The sequence below is a fragment of the Heloderma suspectum genome, chromosome 4 (assembly GCF_057233095.1).
Source record: "Heloderma suspectum isolate Gila_16-S chromosome 4, 16-S_ref, whole genome shotgun sequence".
NCBI classification, from domain to species: domain Eukaryota; kingdom Metazoa; phylum Chordata; class Lepidosauria; order Squamata; family Helodermatidae; genus Heloderma; species Heloderma suspectum.
The window spans coordinates 103,436,013-103,442,012 of NC_139461.1; the positions used below are offsets into that span (position 1 = coordinate 103,436,013).

At 43.6% G+C, this 6,000-nt stretch overlaps 1 long non-coding RNA gene across 1 annotated transcript in view; it reads right to left on the reverse strand.

The window, feature by feature from the left end:
* The window catches only part of LOC146347221 (uncharacterized), a 380,000-nt gene extending 374,332 nt beyond the window's left edge, over positions 1-5,668 (reverse strand). The window contains exon 1 of the long non-coding RNA XR_014790201.1: positions 5,052-5,668. This is a non-coding gene — a long non-coding RNA (uncharacterized LOC146347221). The remainder of the gene's footprint in view (positions 1-5,051) is intronic.
* Between the last annotated feature and the right edge of the window lie 332 nt (positions 5,669-6,000).

A 6,000-nucleotide genomic window follows, 5' to 3' on the forward strand; every position in this document is an offset into this window, starting at 1 on the left:
TGTGCAGGGCCACCCAAGACAGACAGGTCATGGTGGAGAGTTCTGACAAAATGTGGTCCACTGGAGAAGGAAATGGCAACCCACTCCAGTATTCTTGCCAAGAAAACCCCATGTAGCGTATCACAAGGCTAAAAGATATGACACCGGAAGATGAGCCCCACAGGTCGGAAGGTGTCCAATATACTACTGGGGAAGAGCAGAGGGTATTTCCAAGTAGCGCCAGAAACAGTGAAGCGGCTGGGCCAAAGCCGAAAGGACACTCAGCTGTGGATGTGTCTGGTGGTGAAAAGAAAGTCCGATGCTGTAAAGAACAATATTGTTTAGGAACCTGGAATGTCAGATCAATGAATCAGGGTAAGCTGGAGGTGGTCAAACATGAGATGGCAAGATTGAACATCGACATCTTGGGAATCAGCGAACTAAAATGGACAAGCATGGGCGAATTTAATTCAGGTGACCATCATATCTACTACTGTGGGCAAGAATCCCTTAGAAGAAATGGAGTAGCACTCATAGTCAACAAACGGGTGGGAAAAGCAGGACTGGGGTACAATCTCAAAAACGATAGAATGATCTCAGTACGAATCCAAGGCAAACCATTCAACACCACAGTAATTCAAGTCGATGCCCCAACCACTGATGCCAAAGAAGATGAGGTTGATGGGTTCTATGAAGACCTACAACACCTTCTAGAACTAACACCAAAAAAAGATGTCCTCTTCATCATAGGGGATTGGAATGCTAAAGTAGGAAGTCAAGAAATCACCGGGATAACAGGCAGGCATGGCCTTGGTGTACAAAATGAAGCAGGACAAAGGCTAATAGAGTTTTGCCAAGAGAACACGCTGATCATAGCAAATACTCTTTTCCAACAGCACAAGAGGCGACTCTACACATGGACATCACCACATGGTCAATATCGAAATCAGATTGATTATGTCCTTTGCAGCCAAAGATGAAGAAGCTCTATACAGTCAGTAAAAACAAGACCTGCAGCTGACTGTGGCTCAGATCATGGGCTTCTTGTTGCAAAATTTCGGCTTAAATTGAAGAACATAGGGAAAACCCCTAAACCATTCAGGTATGACCTAAATCATATCCCTTATGAATATACAGTGGAGGTGAGGAATAGATTTCAGGGATTACACCTGATAGACAGAGTGCCTGAGGAACTATGGACGGAGGTCCGTAACATTGTTCAGGAGGCAGCAACGAAATCCATCCCAAAGAAAAAGAAATGCAAGAAAGCAAAGTAGCTGTCTGATGAGGCTTTACAAGAAGCTGAGGAAAGAAGGGAAGCGAAAAGCAAGGGAGAAAGGGGAAGCTCTATCCAACTGAATGCAGAGTTCCAGAGAATAGCCAGGAGAGACAAGAAGGCCTTCTTAAATGAAAAATGCAAAAAAATCGAGGAAAACAAAAGAATGGGAAAGACTAGAGATCTTTTCAAGAAAATCGGAGATCTCAAGGGAACGTTTTGTGCAAAGATGGGCATGATAAAGGACAAAGAAGGCAGGGACCTAACAGAAGCAGATGAGATTAAGAAGAGGTGGAAAGAATACACAGAAGAACTATACAGGAAAGATCTGAATGTCCCTGATAGCCATGACAGTGCGCTCACTGAACTTGAGCTGGACATCCTAGAGAGTGAAGTCAAGTGGGCCTTAGGAAGCATTACTAAGAACAAAGCTAGCGGAGATGACAGTATTCCAGCTGAGCTATTTAAGATCCTAAAAGATGATGCTGTTAAAGTGTTGCACTCAATATGCCAACAAATTTGGAACACTCAAGAGTGGCCACAAGACTGGAAAAGGTCAGTTTACATTCCAATTCCAAAGAAGGGCAATGCCAACAAGTGTTCAAACTACTGTACAATTGCACTCATTTCACATGCCAGCAAGGTTATGCTCAAAATCCTACAAGCTAGGCTTCAGCAGTATGTGAACCGAGAACTACCGGAAGTACAAGCTGGGTTCCAAAGAGGCAGAGGAACCAGAGATCAATTCGCCAACATTGGCTGGATCATGGAAAAGGCAAGAGAATTCCAGAAAAACGTCTATCTCTGCTTCATTGACTACACTAAAGCCTTTGATTGTGTGGATCACAACAAACTGTGGCAAATTCTTAAAGAGATGGGAGTACCAGACCACCTTACCTGTCTCCTGAGAAACCTGTACGAGGGTCAAGAAGCAACAGTAAGAACCAGACATGGAACAACCGATTGGTTCCAAATTGGGAAAGGAGTACGACAAGGCTGCATATTGTCACCCTGCTTATTTAACTTATATGCAGAGTACATCATGAGAAACACCGGGTTGGATGAATCACAGGTCAGAATTAAGATTGCAGAGACATCACCTTGCCAACAAAGGTTCATATAATCAAAGCTATGGTTTTCCCAGTAGTAACGTATGGCTGAGAGCTGGACTATAAGGAAGGCTGAGCGCCGAAGAATTGATGCTTTCGAACTGTGGTGCTGGAGAAGACTCTTACGAGTCCCCTGGACTGCAAGGAGGTCAAATCAGTCAATCCTAAAGGAAATCAACCCTGAGTGCTCATTGGAAGGACAGATACTGAAGCTGAAGCTCAAATATTTTGGCCACCTAATGCAAAGAGAAAACTCTCTGGAAAAGACCCTGATGCTGGGAAAGATGGAAGGCAAAAGGAGAAGGGGACGGCAGAGGATGAGATGGCTAGACAGCATCACCGATGCAATGAATATGAACTTGAGCACACTCCGGGAGAGAGCGCAGGACAGGAAGGCCTGGCACGCTATGGTCCATGGGGTCACGAAGAGTCGGACACGACTTAAAGACTGAACAACAACAACAACAACATACTCCCAAGTATGGAATTGCAGCCCAACATTTCTAACAAAACTCCATGGCTGATTCCTACAACCAAAGCTTGTACTTGGCTATATTTCTGAAGGCCAACTTCCCTTTTCATAACCTACTTCAATCTGAAAAATGGAGAAGCCACCGAACAACTGCACATTGCCCAAAGTGTTCATTGCAGTTTCGTAATGCCAAATCAAAATAGCAACCGCCAGACTCCCAGAGTAGCTGCCTAGGCTTGATGCCTCCATTGCTATTGAGAAGCCCTGGGAGTCTACACACAGTAGATAACTTGAAGCACTAGGGTAAGGAATGAGGCAAGGGTAAGGAATGAGGCAAGGGAGTTACCAAGGATGTTGAGAAGTGCATTATACAAAAGGTATAAGTAAGAAAGACAGATTTAAGTAATGAGAAAAACAAATCTTTTAGGAACATAAGTTTAAAAGCACAAGGCATGAGATGATAGAACTAGTTAGAAGCCTTGCCTCTTATCTTCTCACAGCTCCATCCTTAAAATATGAGATCTGCTGAACTGAATGAAGTTGGTAAGTATTTTTTGTATTAGAGTTTACAATCTCAAACATTTGTCAGCCTTTAGTTGGAAAAGTGGCATACACATATTCTACATAATAGGACTCATAGAAGGCCTAATCACACAACAGTGATCAAACTGCCAATCTTTTGTCCATACTAGTGATCTGACTGGGCTGGATCCATCAGTGATTACAATAGCAGGAAATTCTAGAGCAAATTTAAATGTAGACCTGACCTATGTGTTACTCTAGTCCCTCCAGGACTAGAGTGTTAGAATTATGTCAGTTTAACAGGACAGCCATGACAGGAAGTAATCTGAACATCTGGATGGATCCTAGGAAAGCCTGCACATATTTGTAAGAAAAAAGTGAGAAGACAACAAAGGGTGCATCTACAATATAAACCCAAACTAGTTTTATACCAATCCACAGTTTCCCAAAGATCCCTTGAGTTTAGTGTGGGTGCTGAAAACTCCATTAAAGCCGCCTTCCCCAACCGGGATCCCTCCAAATGTTTTTGACTCCAGCTCTCATCATTCCTATCCACTGGCCATGCTGGCTTGGGCTAAGACTAGTGGGATCTGTAGTCCAAAACATCTAGAAAAAACTGGGTTGGGAGAGGCTGCATTAGAGATTCCTAGTCTGCATCACAAAACTACACTTCCCAGGATTCACTGGTGAGAGGGAAATGACTCTTAAACCTCTGTAAGTTTGTAATGAAGACATGCCCTAAGAGTCTGCGTGGAAAGAAATGACTAAGAAAAGATGTGCGGGTACACTGAAATGACTGAAAATCCAATCATGGTAAACAGTGCATAAGCAGTAAGAAGCAAGTTGTATAACAGGTATACTGGAAACATAACACCTGGAGAAAGCAGAGAGAAACAATGGGATGAAGAAGAAAGTGGTTATAGAATTATAATAGAAGAATTCAGAATATATAAGATAGAGGTTTAAGATGTTAAGGGTCATAAGAGAACAAACAGGAATATAAAGTAAGTTATCAAAAGTCCCAGAACTTAACAGAAAGGGAGAAATAATAACACTCTGCAATAAACAAAGAAACAAGATTTTCAAAAGTATACCATGAAGGTAGATCAAAGTTGCCTCCATCTTAATAATGGCCCATTTTACTGCATTCAAACAAATGTGCTTCCACAATGGTCCAAAACTTTCTATTTCTATAGAAGCCTTCTACTTCTATACAGGTACAGAGATATCTGGTGTTACCTATGTCATATTTATCCTTCCTCCACAAACCCAAAATCAACAAAGAGTCAGCATTCACCTGCATCTCACCCATGCAGGTTCATTACAGACCACACCTTCCAAAATGCCCACTTTTCCTGCAATCTGATAATTTAAACATTGCATTCTTGGTTCCCCTGTACACTCACAAACATCTCTCTTTCAAATCTGCATCCGGAGAAGCCACATTTCAGGCAGAGGCAGATTCTCCACCACCACCACCAAACTGCCTTACATAAGCAGATCCAAACTGACAGGATTGCAGGCATTAACAAAATCAACATCTTAAGTCCGAAGTGTTAACAACAAGACCCAAATGGATTTTTCCCTAGTCTACCATCCCAACAGCCTCGCAGTGCACCTTCCACTTAACACTTTCAGTTGGTAACAAAGCCATAATGAAGGACGAAGAGAGAAATAATCTAATATAACTCACCTTCCCTCTTCCCTAACTTGCGAAAAATAAAAATCAAGACTCTCTGACGAGTAGTTGGAAAGCTTTGCAAGTCTTTGGGAAAAGTTAAAGAAGCATCAAGAAACTGCTCAAATACCAGATAACCCAAAAGGGGAGATGGAGAGTTCATCCGAGTTTCCTCTTTTGTTCAAGTTCTCCGAGCAGACAAAGAACCAGCGAGCGGCAGCAGGTTTCTCCGTCTCACCCCTTTTCCCTCCCACCTCCCCCCCCCAAACCCCCCGTCCTTGTGTATCCAACAGCAGCTCTAACTACTGTTTTCGCCTTTTTGAACTGAATCGATTCGATCCTGCAACTTCAAAAAAGGTCTTTCCTGGACTTTCCTTCATGCCTGATCACAGCCTCCAGTTCAAAACTTCCCTCTGACTGAGCCTCCCAGAAAAACAATTTTAATGGAGGCGGGTGGGGGCAAGGGAGGAGAATCTCTCAAGTCATTATTTCCGGTAGATGCACCTCTTTGTCTGAATCCCCTTGACAGTCATTGAGAACAATCCCCTCGGTATTCGGCTTTGGTTATGTTTGGTTTTTCTTATGATTCCCAAGGACGAGCTGTTGATCTCATGAAAATGGGACAGAAGACCGGTCGGTGGAAGGGACACTCACGCACAGCGCGCACGGGTGTGGGTGTGGAATGGAGGGAGAGGGGGCGAATGGGGACGAGAAAGATTTTGGTTAACACGTTTCCCTTTCACTTTTGGAGACTCATCCAGCCGAGAAGAACAAAAGCGTCATCGTGACCATGAGCTCGGAACAAGCTCTTCCTAGCTTTTGACATCTCTACCTGTTGCGCAGGGAGACACAGGAAGGGCGGGGTGGGGACGAGCGCATCCGTCCCACAACAAACCATCACGCCGGTCACCTGTCCTCCTGCTCAGTGGCCACTTGATCCATTTTCCAACAAAGGGCAAGGGGG